This window comes from Halictus rubicundus, chromosome 3, assembly GCF_050948215.1.
Source record: "Halictus rubicundus isolate RS-2024b chromosome 3, iyHalRubi1_principal, whole genome shotgun sequence".
NCBI classification, from domain to species: domain Eukaryota; kingdom Metazoa; phylum Arthropoda; class Insecta; order Hymenoptera; family Halictidae; genus Halictus; species Halictus rubicundus.
In genome coordinates this window covers 20176419-20196085 of record NC_135151.1, presented here as the reverse complement: position 1 = coordinate 20196085, position 19667 = coordinate 20176419, and the positions used below count along the sequence as shown (strand labels likewise).

Sequence of the window (19667 nt, the reverse complement as noted above, 5' to 3'; positions counted from 1 at the left end):
GATGCGCCCGGCTTCGCGAGGCCTCTTTCGTTCCGCTGCGGCCACCGCTTCGCGCCGCTCTGCGCGCGGACGTTACACGCTCTTTCCTCCGATTGTGAACGTTCGTTAAACTGTTCTTCCCTCTATTATTATCGGTCTCGCAATCGTCCACTCATCGACCGAGAGAACGACGCTCGCTCTTTTCGGAAATGTGCTCGTTCAAACACAAACGCAAAGGCTCCGCCGCGTCCCTCGCAGTATGACCTTTCACCCCCGGTCGCGTCCCGCGAATCGTAACACCGGACCGTTTAATCAAATTCAAACCCGCGGCGAACGCCGAACAGTCTCCTCGACTCTCTCGGGCGGTTCATTATCGGTTTCATTGTTCCGGCACAAAGAGCGAGACCGATATTTCGCGAGGCGGAAACCGCCCCGTGGCCGTTCCGCGGTGGCGTTAATTAAAATTTGCCAGCATCGTCGAGCTTCATGTAAATCAGTATCGATCTCGCGCGGAAAGCGGGGATTTTACCTTGAACAGGTCGACCGCGCGTCAAGGACGATTCCAGGCGATCATCTGATGATTCGATCTATCCTGTACGTGTCAGCGTGGATTCGTCTTTCCTTCGAAGAACGTCCTGCCCGCGGGGGTGCACTTCCGGTTCCTGTCTCACAGCATGAACCTCGCGAGCTTGTATCCGTCCGGGTGCACGCGTATTTGCAACTCGAATCGAAGCATCTCCGCGTAAAAGTAAACGTATCCGACGACGTACGCCAGCATTTTATCGAGGTCGATGCGGCGGCGACGAGTTCTTCCGGTCGAACCGGACCAACGAACGAGGAAGAAAAACGAAAAGATGTATGAAAGAGAAGGGGGAAGTATGTTGGAAGAATTCGTGATACTCGGCCACGACGGTCGAACTGCGATTTCGGGAACAGGGGAGTCCACACTCTACGCGGTCCCGACATCAACTGAAAGACTGGAGGTTTACGGTTGGCCGTGTGCGTAAGGCATTACGTGCGTGTGCGTAACAGAGGCTACACACGTGCACGGCTCCGTACCTGTGCATACAGGGTGACGCGCGAGAAACCGTCCGACGGTTACCATCCCTCGTGATACGAATTCCTCGCATAACTGTCGAATGACACGCGAGGAATTCCTTCTCCCGGGATACATATCCTGTACATGTCCTGCCGCAGGATCTCCCGTCCGCGCGCAGCTTTCGCCTCCGAGCAATTACCGACGGCAATGACAAATTAATTGCCTGCATTTTCCCTTAGCGATACTTTCACGGCTCTCGACCAGAGCTCGTTACAACAGAGTGTCCTGTAGTTCACAGAAAATATTTTATGCAGTTACACGCGACGTGCCGGTATCGCGTAAACACAGGGTAAATAATACACTGGCGTGTAACCCGCCAGTAGGTCAAGCGAACGGTAACGAACGCGTCGCGCTTGAATGTTGAAAATACAATTACTCTCGTTACAATGGGAGCTGCGGAGCTCCGGCAAAGACCATTTTGAAAAATTTTGCTCCCTGTGGATTCAACTAACAATTCTCCCACTGGAACGGCACTCGAACCGTTTCTCTGTATTTCATACCCGAGGCACTCCCGCTCCATTTTACCCGCATATCGGATTCGTGTCCACCGCGGACCCCGTCTCGAGCTTTAAAGGCAAACCGGGATCATTTTTTACTTCCCGGTTCACCGTGTATGTCACCGTCGTCGTAGACCGATTGTGTACTGATTGTGGGAACCTTTTGCCGTGTATTGGTGAACGCTCTCTCTCTCTCTCTCTTTTTCTTTCTCTCTCTTTCAGTTACATGCGTACACAAAGGTAACGACACAAGCGCGCCCGCGCGCGCGCGTATGTGTGCGCCTATTAGTGTGCATCACGGCTGCGTGCACACCCTACATGCAATTCTACTCGTGCGCCTCATGGTCAGGGCGGGACGCATTATTTTCTGCAATAATGCGAATGAGTGTTCTTTGTGCGGGTTCTGCACGAAGGTGGACACGCGTGTGGCCGGGAACCCAAGATTTTCGTGCCACGCTGCCAAATGCGTTTGCGAGAAGGGGGGGAATAATGACAGAGAGTTCAATAATCTGCGAATCGCCGGCACTCGATCCTTTGCATATTGTTTTCGCAACGGTACCTCCGATTTTCCATAATTCGCACGAGTCCAGACCCAGATTCGAGGCCGAGATTGATCCTGGGAACACTATGCCATAAGACTCGTGTCCTCCGATCGTTCCGATCCATGGGAGCATATGGTACCCCTCTCCCGCCGCCATCGTTCAGCTGTAAACGATCGTTCCCTTTTGTTCCGTTCCGAACAAAAAGGAAGCGAATCCAGTAGGTTTGTTTTCCTTTGTGGGTCCCGTTTTTATTGTGGCCGCGAAACAATCGAAACCGTCGAATGTTTTTTCAAATGCAAATTGCGCGACAATCGATAGAATTGTAGAAACAGCTGAGCGCATCGTGTGTCTATATTTTCCACGATTCCGTGGCGGCCATACTTAAATCCGCTCGAATTCTTGCGTGTACGTATTTCTTTTAAACATTTTAACGCTAGGTTCACGGAGCACTAAAAATGACCATTTTAGATTACTTTATAAAAATAACATGAATGTATCTATCAAAGTTTGTAGTCATTTTTTTAATAATATGTACCCAAAGAAATCAATTTGTTAAATAATTGCTCATGGATGCATTTTTACAATCACAATATTCGCAATTTAAAAATATTGGAATCCGTCATTTTGACGGGTCAAATCTAGTGTTGAAGCTGTTTTGTTGAGATCAATGTTGATCCTCTTGTCGAACTTGATGTAAATAAATAACGATTTAAAGTGGCTGTTAAAGAGTCAGAGTTTGTATGGGATATTTGTAAGTTGGGTCAAAGTAGACCCAACTCCCGTCAGTCGAGGGTTAAAACGCAATATCTATAGGCGATTATTTCGCAAGTGGACTTATGACAACAATGTGAGGCTGCAATTTGAAACAGTATTAAAAAATGTTTAACTTTTATATTTTTTAACTTACACAATAATTAAAAAATTTAAGAACTTTTTCTTTGGTTTCTATAGTTTGTAATTGCTGCGAGAAATTTTTATTTCGCATAAATATCCGCATTTCGATTTAAAAACGCCACGAATGTTCGTTCCACCCCGATATTTCTACACATTTTGATTAGCAAGGGTAATGAAATTTTCTTATTAATTTCTTGCTGGAAAATCGATACCGTATCTAATGAAACCACAATTATCGATTACATCGTTCCGTTTCGTCATCGCAAAGAGGACCATGATCCTCTTTCGCGTGGCACGCGAGCGCTACCTTTTAAAGCGATTTTCTCAGGCAGCAAAAATGCAACAGTGGCGACTAGTGAACGTAGATTTTTCAAGGTTTCGGTTATTCGAGAGTTTACACTGGCATGGAACGTCGATGGATTCCATCCGTCATTGTTGCTCGACCTATATCCCATTAAGACCTTTCGACCTACATAACGCGTGCGCTGGACACAATATCGAAGCAGGATATTTCCAAATTCGGCGCCAGACGCCAAAAAATCATCTGTTCAACAAATGTTTACCTTTTCTTTGCGCTCCGACGATCAAATATTTATTCCGATAGGTTTCGGTACGCTGAGCGCGAATTCGAAAACCGTTTTTTAATTTCGAAAAAGTTCAATTTCACGAATTTCTTGTGCGGTAACTGTAAAAGCAAAGCAAACATTTCTTACGCAATACGATTCTACAGACTTTCCCCAAAAACGCAAGTATATTTTCGTCCAGCATTATAAATATTTAAACATTTTATATAACACTCATTACACCAATTCCCTGGGATAGTCTCCAATTTATTTTCAAAAATAAACGTCTGCGGAGAAATGTATACCACGTAACAGGTATTCTTTCCACGCTGCTCACAGCTCAAACATTGGGTACCGTTGTAATTGGAAGAGTTTCTAAGTATAGTTGCTTCGTACGAGAAACATTCGTGCAGTTTCTGCGGCTAATGCGGGAAAAATCCAAGACTCCGTAGATTCGCGATAAGGTAGAGTGACCACGTTACCGACAAAAATAGGCGAAAAATGGGGTTTCACGTGCCCCAACTTTTCGTCCTTATATGAAAATATTTTTCGCCGGGAAAGGGCTCGTTCGAAAGAGGAAGGTTCGATCTAGCGGGCGCTGGTCATCAGCTGACGAGATTATGCGGATATTTGGTAATATAAGCGTTTTAAAAATTATAGGACTCATTTTAAAGCGAGAAGTTTAAAGCTAGTTTCATAACACATCGATCATTTTATTCTAAGATTCTTGTTCACGATTTAGCAAGCGAGAATCTGAAGATACGTTTTTCTTTCCTCAGTACACAGTGAATTCTCGATATATGTCAACAACACGGGTCTTGCCAGCGTCATATATCGTCCAGGGGACATACCCGAGCCGTGTTATGTTTACATTCCTCGGCGTCCGAGACCTCTCGAGCTTCGTGACCATAGTTCCGCGACATTTATCATCCAGGTCTTGGCGACATATATAGAGAAATCACTGTACATTCAAATGTGAAATTATACAGCAGTTACCGACTCTGCAAAAGTCACGTGACTACTCTTGGCCCCTAAAAATTCCAATTTTCTTTCTAGAAAATTAAATGTTTTTAGAAATGGAAGGTGGTGGAAAAAAGTATGTGTACAGTACTAGCGCGCTGGGTTACGAAACGTAAAAAAAGTAACAAATTGTTCGACAGTGTTATCGACGATCTGTGCCCGCGATCAAAATGACGCATAGGCGGCAACGCAGTCTGGCATGCAGAATCAGCGAGGCGCGGCGTGTACGCGATAAACAAGACGGTTTACATAATAAGTGTAGACGGTTTTGATATTCTTTCCGCGAGGGGAAAAGAATGATCGGCAGCTGGCACCGCGTTAGCTCATCCTGTGCGCTTACATCGATTTTCGCACGGTTACCTTCGAACTTGAATACCATTGACATTTTCTTGTGTGTTCGTTGCGCGCTACCAACAAAGTAATTAATTAAGATAAGAACCGTGTTTTTTTATAACAACGTGCAGCTCGATATAATTTACTTCCCACGTTGACATTTTACAATCGTTTCGCCGAGAAAAACACGGAGGCCGAAGTTACGTCTAAGAAAATTCATCTGCTAGATTCTGATAATTTCCGGCCAGAAATTGTATTATTTAATTTAAATTTTGTCAGTGGATTTTTACATATAACGTTCTGTGACAGATCCATTAGAGTCAGTGAAAAGTATAATGCGCAATGACGTAAACGAGTTGTGGAATACATCTCCCCCCCCCCCCCCCGGTAATTCAGCTTCTAATAAGAAATTTCGAAGCGTGGAATTAATGAGACCTTCTCGTGCGTGCGAATGTGCGCGAGCGGCGCGATTGTTTGCAAAATGAAAAACGGAGCAGATCGGGCTGAGCAGCGAGGGAACAAGGACGCGTGACACGGCAATTGTACACCTTTTAACACGTCAAGTATTAGGGACAGTCTAGTTAGACCTGTCAGAGTACTCTAAACTATTGTTCGAAGTAACCCGAGACCCGGGAGAAATTCGTAAATGATACCTTCAAGAATCGTGGTGCTTTCCGTGCATAACTAACAATTAAGAGTGAAGGTATTAAACATGTTTCTCATAATGAACAATACCGACTGTGACTTCCGTTTCCTCCTCCGTCGAGAAATAATTATTAAACGACGTACAATAGTGTCTCGATGCATGTGAAAATTTCGGGACTGAAATGTCACTTGTATCGTGCAGAGATGCTGCTCCTTGACCTCTTGCCATTGACGTGATCGTCGACAACAGAGTTTTGTTTCCAATTAGTTGTTTGCGAAAGTTTCGCCAGCAGTGACATTTTTCTGATCGAAATGACAACAATTAATTCTCGGCACGATAAAACCTCGATTATCCGTACTAGTCAGTGGAACGCTTTAGATCGAACTGTTTATACGTCATCAGTTCGGATAATCGAGGTTCTACAGAATCGCTAATTAAGCAAGTAAACACGATCCGAATTGTATCGTGTTTGGGCTCATTTTAATAAAAAAAATGTCACAAATATATCGGTGAACGTTTCATAAAGGGACAATTAAACGCAAGAAAATTTTTTTTACATATTTCATCCCCTGAACCCCTCAAAATCTATACTCCACGATAACGAGGCTACATTTTCACAAATATCGTGTGCATCTCCGTCGCGTACATCGAGGCATTACTGTGCTTCGCTTTTCATACTTCTGTTCAGTAGGCACAAATAAACAAATGCACACAGTGGTCGACAAAATCACCGCTATCCCTCATTCGCATGTTCGTCTCGGAGAACAATGAAAAAGTGAGTACACAATTCCAAATTGCATGTGATTTCAACGGGTTTTTTATTATCTTAAGCTTGATACGAATAGCACAGAAACAATATAATCGACCGGAAGGCTTAACTAACCGACTCGCTCTTTGATCTGTCGCGTGAACACCTACCGTGCAGAATGTTTTAAGCGACACGCGACACGGCGTTTAGCAAGCACACGTGCTTCGCAACTATTTTTTGCATCGCTATGCCCGATGATAATGGACTTTCCCCCATAAATACTCCCACGGCAAGTGGCGCGAACCCGTGGAAAAACAGCGGCGTTTCTAGACGACGATCGTCGACGGATAGGAACGGTTTAAAGACACGTATCCGCGGCATACGCACACGTGCGATCCGAGGGGAATGTGTGCTTGTGTGCGTGTGTGTGTCTGTGTGTGTTTGTGTTGGTGGCGCGAGGCGCGCGGAGCACGTGCGTGAACGCGCATGAATACGTAGGAGGGAATACGCGCGAGCGTTTCGGTGACTAACTGACACGCTGTGCGTGAGGTCAAGCCGAGAGAATGTTTCTTCTATGGCTCATTGTGTCTCGGTATGCTTTCTGCCACTATCGTTGTTGCCCCGCTGCTATCAACTCTTAGCGAGGTTGTTCGAGTAGCTGATTCTACGCTGCTCGACAAAACTATAAAACCTTTCATGTTTCTTCTACATTTTGCATATCTGGAAAAACAAACGTTGCGCATGTTATAAATCCTGACTTTCGTGTACTGTTTCCGGTACGTGTGTGCAAAATCGTGAGTAGGACCTCGCCTCTTGCAATTGATGCAGAAAATGTTTATCTAACGATCTGCAATTTAGGTATAATAGAAACTTGAGGAGCATTGCTAGCACGAGACAAGAGTGACATAATTGAGTAGGACCTTACTTCTTGCAACTGATGCAGAAAATGTTTATTTAACGATCTGCAATCTAATTATAATAGAAACTAAATGAGCATTGGTAGATAAGAGTGACATAATTGAGTAGGACCTTACTTCTTGAAATTGATGCAGAAAATGTTTATTTAACGATCTGCAATCTAATTATAATAGAAACTAAATGAGCATTGGTAGAGAAGAATGACATAATTGAGTAGGACCTTACTTCTTGCAACTGATGCAGAAAATGTTTATTTAACGATCTGCAATCTAATTATAATAGAAACTAAATGAGCATTGGTAGACAAAAGTGACATAATTGAGTAGGGCCTTACTTCTTGCAACTGATGCAGAAAATGTTTATTTAAAGATCTGCAATCTAATTATAATAGAAAGTAGAGGAACATTGCTAGCACGAGACAAGAGTGACATAATTGAAGACCTTGGTGCGAAAACCGGTTAGGTTCAGATTTTGAAAGTTATTTAATTTTTAGTTTAAACGATCAGCGGTGTACAAAAATATGTAAGACTTCAATGAGTACAGTTCTACTGAAAAATAGAATTGTTCTAGAACAATTAAATAGCTGTAGAACAATTAAAAATTATTCCTGATACATTTGCTTGCAACCCCGAGGTTGCTATAACCTAATTTAGTTTGGCAAAGATGTTGATTAAGAATATGCGATTTGACGTCTGCACGGATATCATGCTTCGGGAATGAAAGATAAGAAAACAGTAACATTATTGTATATTTGAGATATCGTTAGTCGGTCGCCAAGTCAATCGTGGAAGCTTGTAAACGCTTGTTAGCATAATCGATCGACTCAACCAATACTGGAAACCATATTGGAAAATTCACGGAGTTTATATTTATATTATTTCTTCCGACATATACACAAAAGTATCAATTCCTTCGAAATGCTCGTGAAAAAAGAGAAACATTTGAAAAGGCAAATTTTCATTTCGCAAAAACATTTTCCAACCGGAACTATAATAAACCTAGGTCGGTTCCGCGTGCCCCCCTTTTACGTAACGACCCAAGGTCATCTTCTTAGGGTTAAAAAGGGGGAGAAGAGACAAGCACCACGCATTTTTATACTCGTAATCTTATAATAAGGTATTCAAAATAAATATAAACTTCACTCTGCCCATACAAGGATGTGATTGTTTTATAATAAGCGTTGTTTACTGAATATTTTCATCAGGTGTTAGTTATTGACGTCGCTAGTGACTTTGGTTTTTTAATATTCTTCAAGTAATTGAAGTTAAAACAGTTAATAGTTTAATAATTTTTTAATAACAATACTATCTCTATTTATGTCACAAACTGATCTAACAAAATAAATATATTCTATATTCGAGCCCTGTTATGTTTACACTCCTCGGCGTCCGAGGACACTCATACTTCGTGGTAGTGGGGATACTTTCGCGACGTTTATCATCCAGGCGTTGGCGACATACACAGAGAAATCGCTGTATTTCGTTCTCGAAATGTTCGTTCTGACAGTTGGTTGATATCGTTAACCATAGGCAGCGTTTACTTAATCACAGTTCCCTACATTTCCAATGGGACACAACTGAATCGTTAAAATTAGTTAGTATTACAACCCGGTATAACGTATGAATGCGTTACACGTGTGTTCTAAAGTCCTGGCAACGTCACCGTCGAAAGCAGTCCATAATGGTTGCGTCTCGCCGCGACGCGACGTTGCAAGATGGCGTCGGCCGGCGTCATTTCACCGGAGCGTTACAACGAAATTATCGGCATATGTATATGAAATAGATCAGCGCGAGTCATCAACCTAGAAAGGAATCATTGCCTCGGATGTCCTCCGATATGGAGCACGCGCGAGATTAATCTTGTTTGCGTGAATCGAGCGCGCCCGTAAATCTATTTAACTATTTCCACGGTACGATGTAGCACAGAGCGACGATTAGATTCCGCAAAATAACGAGCGGAATGGCGGCTCGCAGCGGCATGGCGGGTGCATTCTTCTTGCACACATGTCGACGCGGAGCCGAAGACGTTTATTCAAAGAAGAGGACGTGCCGAGCGGTGCGAGGAGGGCGCTGAAAGACAGAGAATAGGAAAATGCAAGGGATGGCGGAGGGGAGCGCGGGGCATGACGGGAAAGGGGGAAAAGGGGAGCTTGTAGATACAGTCGCAGTTGGAAACGCGTAGACTGCAGCCTGCGAGGAATGCGTAAACGGTGGAACCGTTTTGTAAGTGGCGAGAGAGAAAATGCGCTTGGTGCCTGAACGCACTCGAGAGACGCCGATGAAAAACTCTGCGAGTCGTTCCTCGGCGCCGACCGGTTGAACGATTTCGACAAAAACCGCGAACACCGCGCCCTGTCCACGCAATTTTCTTCGTTGTCATCTTCTTCTTGCTCCTCTCCTCCGTGAACGCTCCGCGCGCTCCGCTCCAGCGTACGCCCCGTTTTTAATTATTCCCCTCGACTGTGGAGGAGCTGCCGGTCGCAGCGGCCTCTCAGACTTCTTTTCGTTTCGCAATTCCCGTGGCCCTCGCGTTTATCGCGGGACGCCGCGTCTGAAATTACCAGGGGGCGTTCCACCGACTTCCGGTTCCATTCGGAACGCCGCCGATGCCTTTAGGAACACGACTAATTCGCGGATCGTCGCTGGCCGTTTTTTCGCGTTTTCCGCTAGGTCAATGACGCTCACAATTTGTCTCCGGAGCATTAGCCTCGTCGGCGACGATACGTAGCATCGCGTTCACGCGACGCCTCCGCCATTGCACAATGGGACGAATGGCCATTCTGGGTGGGGAACAAATCGGATATCGTTTTACGTTGTTCACGGTACGCCCAAATGTTTTCCTAAAATTTGAAACCTGATTTCATAGTGTTTTCAAAATAAAAATTAAGCGTAGACTTTCTATTTGTATACATACAGGGTGTGTCACTCGATTTTGATACCCTGATTTTCTCGCTGTTATTTTCGCAGCAAAAATTTGAATGGTATCGAATGAGGCATTCTCTTTTCGTGGGTGGACGCTTAAAGGTCATGTGAAGGTCAACTTCATTTTTTTAACGGAATGATGTATTTTTTGATACGTCGATGGACGCAGCTCGACATTAGTTGTAAAAAGTATTAATCTATCTATGTCGAAAAGTTAATGGTCAGTTTTATGAGGCAACATGTGCCTGTTACTTTTATAGCTCGGTACGTTCAGCGTTGAAGGGACGTTCAGAAGGAATTTAATGCCTGCGATTGAAAATGTCGATAGATTCGAGATAATATGAACACGGTTCGTTTATGCTTTGTAATACCATATAAATGCATAAAATGCGCGACCTAGAGACAGATGGATATCGATAGAGAAGATATAAAACTTCTCTCTTACAACATTGATTTGTAAAAATTTTTTACGTGTACTTTAAATGGCACCAAGTGGTCGATATGCCCCGCCGTTTTTTGCAACAACAGCGAGTTGTTTTTCATAAATGTTCTCTTCCTCGTAGTTCATCGAGGCCATCGATGTTTTTGTTTTCTTAAATAACTACATATATTTTCGCGTTGCATCGCATAGCTCATAAAAAGAAATACATTCAAACAACTGTGACGTGACCTTCAAACGACCTTGCACTTAAAAACGGGGACTTAAAAAAGGCAACCTCTGCAGTATACTGACCACTCGATACCCTTCAAGTTACGCGTAAAAAATTGTTTACTTCGTCAAAATTAAAGAAGATATTCTGGGGGGTCGCACTTACACGAGACACCCTATATATGTAGGTACGTATGCATTTCAATCCACCAGCCGCAAGAAAAATGCCACGAATGTTTAGAAATATGGTATTTGAGAGATCTGTATGTGAAATCAACTGCACGTAAGCCGGTGAACTAGAACGTGAATTATTATCAATGGAACCTTCGAACGCGAGTTAAACGGTCGACGCGAAACGCAGCGTTGGTATCGACAACAAAAACACAGGGGCAGAAAGAAGTCAATTTGCAGGCGCATTATGCGAGCGACATGCAGTCTCCACATCGATGTCAACCCGTGCAGCCGCCAGTTTTGTCACTGGTGTGAATGGTACGGAACGTGTTCGCGGAATAATCGGCTAACTGTATGCAGACAATGGCGGAGGCCACTCGGTACGCATCGTTGACTCCAATTATGCAAGGAGTTCTCAACTTGGCACCGCTGCTGGCCGGTTACACGACCACGTTCGCATAATCGGCCAATCGGACCTCGTCTCGGGTCCTCTAATGTCCGACACATTGAGCGGCTATTTTTATTTTTAAAAAATCCATTTTTTTGCACTTTTAACACTAGATTTACGAGGCACAACAGCCTCTCTAAACGCATGAAAAATGTTTTTTTTCCCCGGTATTTATTAATCAAAGAAATGATATTTGCCGGTGTTCATTGAAAACGAAACGACTATTTGAAGATAGCAAATGAGGTATAATGCTTAAACGAGTAAATAAATTCGTAGATTGTTGACTCAAGCCAATGACAATTTTGCTAATCATCGATTCTACCAGAAAAAATACAGAGGAGCAAAGTAAATTGCAAGGAGCCGAAAATTCATAAATACATTCGGAGATTACTTAAACGAATGTCATAACCTATTTTCGCCATATATGCCCGACACCCACACCATCTATTACAAACCCATCGAAGTGTCTGCAGTTGGCCAACGTATCCGGTGTGCGCGAGCAATATTTTGAAAATTTATCCGCCATCGCCATCAAAGTAGGACTGCGAACAATTAACCGAGACGCTTGAAAGCGTTACGTTCAACGCAGAAAAAAAAGGAGGATTTCCGTTCCATGGTCATCGGGCGATCGTGCTTACGCGTCGGAAGAGAACACCGTACAACTTTTTCATTGTTCCCGTGCCGACGCGGCGTCGGCAGATCGTGTCTAAATGAGAAAGTAACGACAACCGTAAGCATTAAACGCACAGATGATAAGATAACCATTATTCGTAGGGCACGGTTGTGCGTGTCGCAACTCGCAACGCACCGGACTTTTATGGAAAATTACATTTCCGCCCGACGCTCCTGGTCAACGGGAATCGCCATGACTGGCTCTAACTTTTTTTATCGAGACATAAAAGTCAGCATGGATTTCTTTGTTGTGGAAGGTAACTTTTAATCTTCTGGTCAAACAGGTGATTCAACTCCGAATAAAAATCTGTAAGGGGTTAGGGGGTGAGAAACTAATTGTTACCGAGATGTTCTCTATAAATAATTTGTAATACTTAATCCTTGACGGATCAATGCCGCCATGTAAGCGGCATGGCACCTTTACTTACCAGGTCCAATGCCGCGTACAATATGGCGGCAAAAATAAAATTTCAATCATCTTGTTATCCTATTACTCTGAGTATACCTAATACCTATCTGAATATACCTAATTCACCTAACTCGAGCATCTATAATATCACGCTTGTTTGTTATGATAGAAAAAAAAAATGTCAGAGGAAAACATTAGTTGGTTCAGAGGGGCAAATATTATGATAGGCAAAGAAAGTTCAAGGTTATATTTTTTGAGATTTCAAGGTTACCGAAGTTTTTTTTAGATGGAATGATATATTCTTATTATCGCTATATGACAGCGTCATAATATTACAGGGTCAGAGTTACAAGGTCGTAATATTACAGGTCGTTGGATTCGCCTCGACTTCGGCTATCATATAGCGATATATCATTCCATTAAAAAAAAAAACTTCGATGACCTTGAAATCTCGAAAAATATAACCTTGAACAAATTTTCTTGCCTATCACAATATTTGCCCCTCTGAATCAACCAATGTTTTCCTCTGAAATCGCCCTGTGAAGTTGGGATTCGTGAAACCGGTGCGTGGAGCTCCTGAACTCGTGCTTTTCACAGGTAACCCGGAGCAACCGGTGTGGAACGCGAATAGAGATTCCTCGGCGTCTACGCGACCAAGCGAAAATTAACCAACCTTGCATAACGTTCGGCGGCGATTCGAGATTTGCATTGAAACGCTCGCGAATGACTCGGCAATGTTCCCGTTCGAGGGTGAAAGAAAAATCGGCGGCCGGTTTTTCGTCGCACCGGCCGATAACGATAAACCATTATTGCGCCGGCGACACGTTGACCTTTGCATCCTAGCTCTCCGGGCACTATGGCTCCAATAGGCCGGGCGACGATTTAAAGAATGCACGAATTATGTACGGGTGCACGGTGCGTGACGCGAATGCCTTGTTCCCCGTTTCCGGACGAATTATCGCCGCGTTTATAGACGTGCTTTCTCGGCTGCACCGTTAGAATCGACGCGATGATATGTTACGTAAATATTTATGAACTACCCCCTTATCATCAAGACACCGTCGCGCGCGAAATGGACGATAGAGGAACAGGAAACGGCACGGGAGCGTATGACTCCGGCGATGCAACCAGTATGTCACAGTGAATCGCAGTAATGCGAGGACTCTTTTGGAAGGAAAATGTTTGATGAAAAATAGAAGTAACAAAACAGAAATGTGTAAATATTTGGTGGGAAGTATTATTCGACGACAATAACGAAATAGCATCTAATTCATATTTTGTGGATCGATATTTATCGGAGTAGCAAATATAATGCTACAAGTCATTCTAAGCGTTTTGTTTTCCCGAGTGAATTTTTCCTACGAATTACTTTTCCATTTACGAATTACATTTACTTTTTCCAAGCAGCTAGTGTGCAATAAATTTTTAAAGAATAATTTTTCAATCGTATACTCCACTTCTATGTATGGAGTACCACACCCATAAAAGTCACACAAGTTCAAGACAACTTTTTTGATAATACAGAAATGAAAAAGACAATGTTTATTACAACAATGATTTTTGTAGATTTCTCGCGCCTCGTAGATCCTAATAGAATTCGATTTATTTAATAGATTGCAGTCTATTTAATTGTGTAAGTTTAATTGCTTAATACATAGATTATAGTCAATATAGATATAGATTGTAGTCAAAACTGACTTTCAAGTTTGGCGAAAAGATTGTTACGTCAAAGTGTTAAAAATTCTCTTCGAGCATAACTTTCGCGCGACTGCGGCTACGAGCTATGGTGGTCAACGAGCATGCCCGCCGGTGTCAACGTTCGCCGACTAAAGAACAGGATCATTCGACAGGAAGTACTATCTTTATACACCGAATTTCAATCAGACGGAACTCTCGACCGGCTGCTCGCGACCCGTATCCGGTCAACGATCGATCGGACGATACTCAAGGAAACGCGTCATCGCTTACTAACTAGCGATTACGCTACCAGCGAGAAAATGGATAACGGTGTCGGTGTTAATACAGTTCATAACAGACATCGTAATTGTTACGAGACAAAAGCTAATACGTTTAGTTAACAAATTCTGGTTATATATAACTATTAACCCTTTGCACTTGAAGCTATTTTAACTCCAAAACGAAACATTTTTTCCAATCTACAATATTTCCTTTCTATACAATATGTTTGTTGTACAATACCGAAGTGTTTAGTAATTTATTAAATACAAACAAATTTAATAATCATGATACAGCCATTTTTGATGGCGCCTTTCACTTTGAATAGATATAATTTTCTCTAAATAGAACTTGAACAAACTTTAAACAAACATCAATTTTCTCTCGACAAAATTTATTGATTAAAGTAAGCATCTTGTAACCATCATGTGCTGTGAGAAAGAAAGAGTTTTTCGATTATGCTACGGTAAAAATTGAATTTATTTTTCATCTCTTTTTCGTCATCTATATTTTTGAGCTTTTTCGGTCATTCTACCGCCAATGGGCGATAATGTACACCAGCCCCGTCCAGCAAGCCTTGCGGCGGGCAAGGGCGCCATATACAAGGTGTTGCCAGATCAAGACTTGTTCCCCCTCTCTAATTTCCCCTTCCACCGCACTATTCCCCACGCGGCCGTGTCACGTGACGCGTTCCATCCCCGTCGTGCATGCTCCGGTAATGGCAGAGAGAGGGAAAACTATTTCCCCTCGATTCGTGCTCCCTCCCCTCATCCGGCAGCACAGGTCACAGCAATGTGACGTCAGAGGGAAAAATATTGTCACAGGCTGAGCCATCGAAAAGGGGCGTGGTTCGTTGCCCGCCTACTTCCTTATGCCCAAAAACCAAAAACGCAGCACGGACGACAGCCGAACGGGACAGATAATTACATCAATGTGTCCCACAAAAAAAAAAACACGCGATTGCGGGAAATCTGTGCAACAGACTTTACCCTCGAGTCTCCGTAATTCAGCGAACAATAGCAAATCGCTCCGTCATTCTGGTCGAACAAAAAGGGTGCCGCGATGCAACAGTTGCAGACGTGTCCGCGGAAACCGAGCACGCGATTAAGCAATCAGCCAATTACCTCCTCGTACGTGGCAAAGCCTATGATTATCCGGTCGCGTGATTGCCGAGTATACCGCACTTTTTAGCCAAATTGTCCTCGGACTTCTGAGAGTCCGAATCTAGCGGACGGTCACGAAAGCGACTCCATCTTCCATGGGAATTTTAACGCCGGCTTTCTCGGAATTTCGCCATTACGACGGCTCCGTCGCCGCGAGAATAATTTCGGGGGTCGTCGGGAATTGAATTACACGATTGCCGTGGCAATTCGTCAGCTTATGGTGTAATTCGACGCGTGACGTCACTCTGACGACCGCCGACATGCGGGACATGAATCCGTCGAGCGGACAAAGAGTTCATCGCCTCCTTGGAACGTGGAAACTCATCGGTGGAACCGTGCCCGTAACGATAACGAAGGTTCTTGAGATGATCCAAAGTGACGTCGGAAGGTGATAGATGTCACTAGTCTGCTTCTCAATGTTGCGGGTAGTTTGTCATTCAATCTAGAGTCATTGATACGCCTCCCTCCACGCGATAGATCAGTACGAATACATTTTCAACTATCCCCCCACCAACCCTGTCCCAAGACAAAATTTAATTTAACGCTAACTCTCAGGCACCACCGATGTGCGACCGATTAATATTGTAATCAAAATTAGATTACTTCTAAGATGAATAAAGATTGTTTTGAATGACTTTAATATTATTATTCACACGTCCTTGTAGCATTTAAAATCCGACACCTAAAACCTTCCAAGTCGAAGTATGATGAGAATAAGTTGGAGTTACCGGTATATTCACAATTAAAAGTCGGAGCGTCAAGGGTTAATCTAGCCTTCGGCGGATAATTTGTATTATTACTTATTGTAAAGAAAGTAATCTCTGTGAGCATGTAAGAGAGGAATGCCGAAGCAACCCGAGTGTTACCGAACCGAGCCGAGGTGGTTCGTACGCTAGCTGTAATAACGTGTGTTGTATCCCCGCGCTTAGAAAGGGAACTGTAATATTTTAAACAGTATCACTGTTAACCAATTTATAATAGAATATACATTGCTGTTATTAACTATAAGAGATCTGTAGTTTACTCTCCAGTTTCGTGCTCTGTTCAGTTTTTCCTCGCAACACTTGTAACAGTAGAGAATGAACATTGTTTAGCACGATAGTGGAGAATAAATAGAGGTTAGGGCGATTCGGAACCGAGGCACAGCGGCGATTTTTCGCGCCATTGGGACGCGCCGCGATGCGGTCATCATAGAATAATACGGCTGATAAATTTTTTCCCTGATAACAATTCTTTCCAACAGAATGGAGCGCGATAAGCAGGCGCCCGATGGCGCACGGCGCGGTGTACGCAGCGACGGACGAACTTCCCGCTGTTGCGTTTCATTTAACGGCGACTGTCTTTTAACTAGCGTCTAATTATGCACACGGAACAACGTAACAATTTTCCCCAACTCTTTCTCGAGCCTAAACGCAAAGTGCACGCAGTCCCAGCTTTCTGAACCAAATAAAACGATCATTATTCACCGTATCAATCGTCTATGAACACCACTGCCGCTCGAATCGCCGTTTCCGTTTCAAGCGAGCGAATCGGACAGCAGAAAGTGTTAACAATGCGGGCGTTCGATCGATTAACTTGACATTATCGTGTATCGGGCATGTATAAATAGCGCCGACCGAGGGAGGGCCATTATCTCGCAAAGCCTCGAACAAAAGTCCACGATTTCGCTGAAGTCTCGTTCACGAAAGGCCAACCGTCGCCGGAGATCGTCTTACACGACGCCGGCAAAAACGGATCTCGTTCACGGAAACCTAATTCGTTACTGTACCACCGCTGCTGTTTCAAGCACGTCCTGAAACCAATTTTCCAGGTTTTCGGGAGCGACTATAAATCAGGCGAACAGCCTCGAAGGCGTGGGAAAGTTTCACCCGAAAAAGAACGCCGTCCAAGCCCGACCCGACTCGGCCCGGCCCGGCCCGGCCCGGCCCGGCCCGACTCGACAGTACGCAGCGGCGCGCGCGCGCGCACTGTTCGAGTGCTCGTAATTAAGTGCATAACGAGGCTTGTTTACACGGAGTCCGGTCCTCATAATCTCCAGAGCCGCTTAGTCTGCCGTTTTAATCGGACTCTTCTCGGAACGGAATTTATGGCACGCCCATGGTGTACAATAGCACGGTGTGTTGCATCTCGTCATGGCCCGCGATGCTCCCGATGGAATCTTCGACGTTCGCTCACGACTGCCCGTAATAACCGACTGTTTCGGATCGGAGAAACTGGTTGAAACGCGAAATATCCCGACGAATAACCATTACCCGCGCCTCTCAGATTTATAGTAATTAAATTGTGTACGCTTGATTGCCTCGTTGAAGATGGAACAGGCCTTTGGTAAATTCGTGTAACACTTTACGCACACCGGAAGCGCATTAATCCGCTTTTTAACACATAGCAGACATATACAGTTTTTAATCCTACAAGTTATCGCAAATTGAGGAATTTTATGAGTATAATTAAATGTGCGGATACATTTAAAGATAATGTTGGTAATTTCTTCTTGGTAAAACAGTCATTCTTACGATAAGATACTAACAACCAAAATAATTATTAGACTGCGGAGGTTTATGCAAAATAAACATTTTCTATCTGGATTGCAACAAACTGGAGCGAAATAGAAATTTATTTTCCTTCTTAATATGTTTAATAGAGTGGAAATAATATAACAGTATTTTTAAAATCTTCTAATGTTTCGACTGTTTTTAATTAAAATCCGCAGTCTAATAATCGTACACGCGAAAGACGCAAATCTTTTAAATAATAATTTCAGAAGAAGCACTAACATTATATTAACGAATTCCAAATTCCAAAAATTTTCTGTGAAATTCAACTCAACTGTTGGTTTTTGTTATTAAAAAGGTAATTAGAAAATTGTCGATAAGAACGGTGTTAAACTTCTCGAACACGAGGATGGAAAACAAAATGGAGGTGGAAACAGAAAGTTTCACGTACCGCCATTGTTATCAGAAAACAAATACACGGTTCTGGTTAGTTTCTCGATAAACCATGTTCTATCAAGCAGTCGAAACTAGCGTTTTTCGAAGCAGATTATACTACTTTTTGTTAGTATTGTCACGAAATTATTACGGAATAATAAGCGAAGAATGATATACAATTACGAAGCATGCACTTAAACAAAGTTTGCGCCATTTGCTTAATCAGGTGGACCGTGAAAACAAATCATGTGCATGCACCGAACTTGACAAAATTGCACAACTGACATGAATTGCACAAATTGACCGACATAATTTTTTTACCAAACTTGAAAATGAGTTTTAATTACCATCTACTAAGTAAACTAAATTTTATTAGAATCTACGAGGTCTGAGAATGTTACAAAAATCACTGTTATGATAGACTTCGTCTTTTCTACTCTTGTATTATTAAATAATTGCCAAACCAGCAATCTCCAAAATTCCATAAAAATCAAAATAATTGATTCAATGGAGTGAAAATGGACAATTAAAATGTATAACACGCACTACAATCTTCTTGTGTTTTCCCTATCTCAACCTTTGGTACAATGAATGCATTGGCGTAGAGTTTCATTATAAATATGGACACATAATGCCATTACCCAGGCTGACATGGCCGTCAACATGTTAAAAACCTAGTTGTAATTGCGTTGGCCAGACGACGGTTTTGTATTATAAATAGACTGCAGATTTTATGCATTCATGACAAGAATGAGTAGTCGCAATTTGAAGCGACGAAGAGATGAAAACTGTTCAAGAATATTAATGTGTTGCTTGTTAACCCTTAACACTCGAATGGCGACTCTAAGGCGCCGCTAAAAGTTGCTGTATCATTACTCAAAATATTACTTACATTATTATTTGTGTTTAACAAATTACTAAACGTTTCAGTATTGCACGAGTAAATCGCACCATTTTCGTATGCATGACATGAACAAAAAAGTACACAGAAGGAAAATATTCTATACAATCATACTATATCATATATAAAATAGCTTCGAGTGCAAAGGGTTCACATTATTAACACTAGGTTTACGGAGCCCTAAACGTGACTGTTTTGCATTACTTCATAA

General features: G+C 42.9%; 1 protein-coding gene across 1 annotated transcript in view; it reads right to left on the bottom strand.

Moving 5' to 3' along the window:
• The window catches only part of LOC143352921 (uncharacterized), a 44415-nt gene that overhangs the window by 8099 nt on the left and 16649 nt on the right, over positions 1 to 19667 (bottom strand). The gene's annotated exons all lie outside the window — the stretch shown is intronic.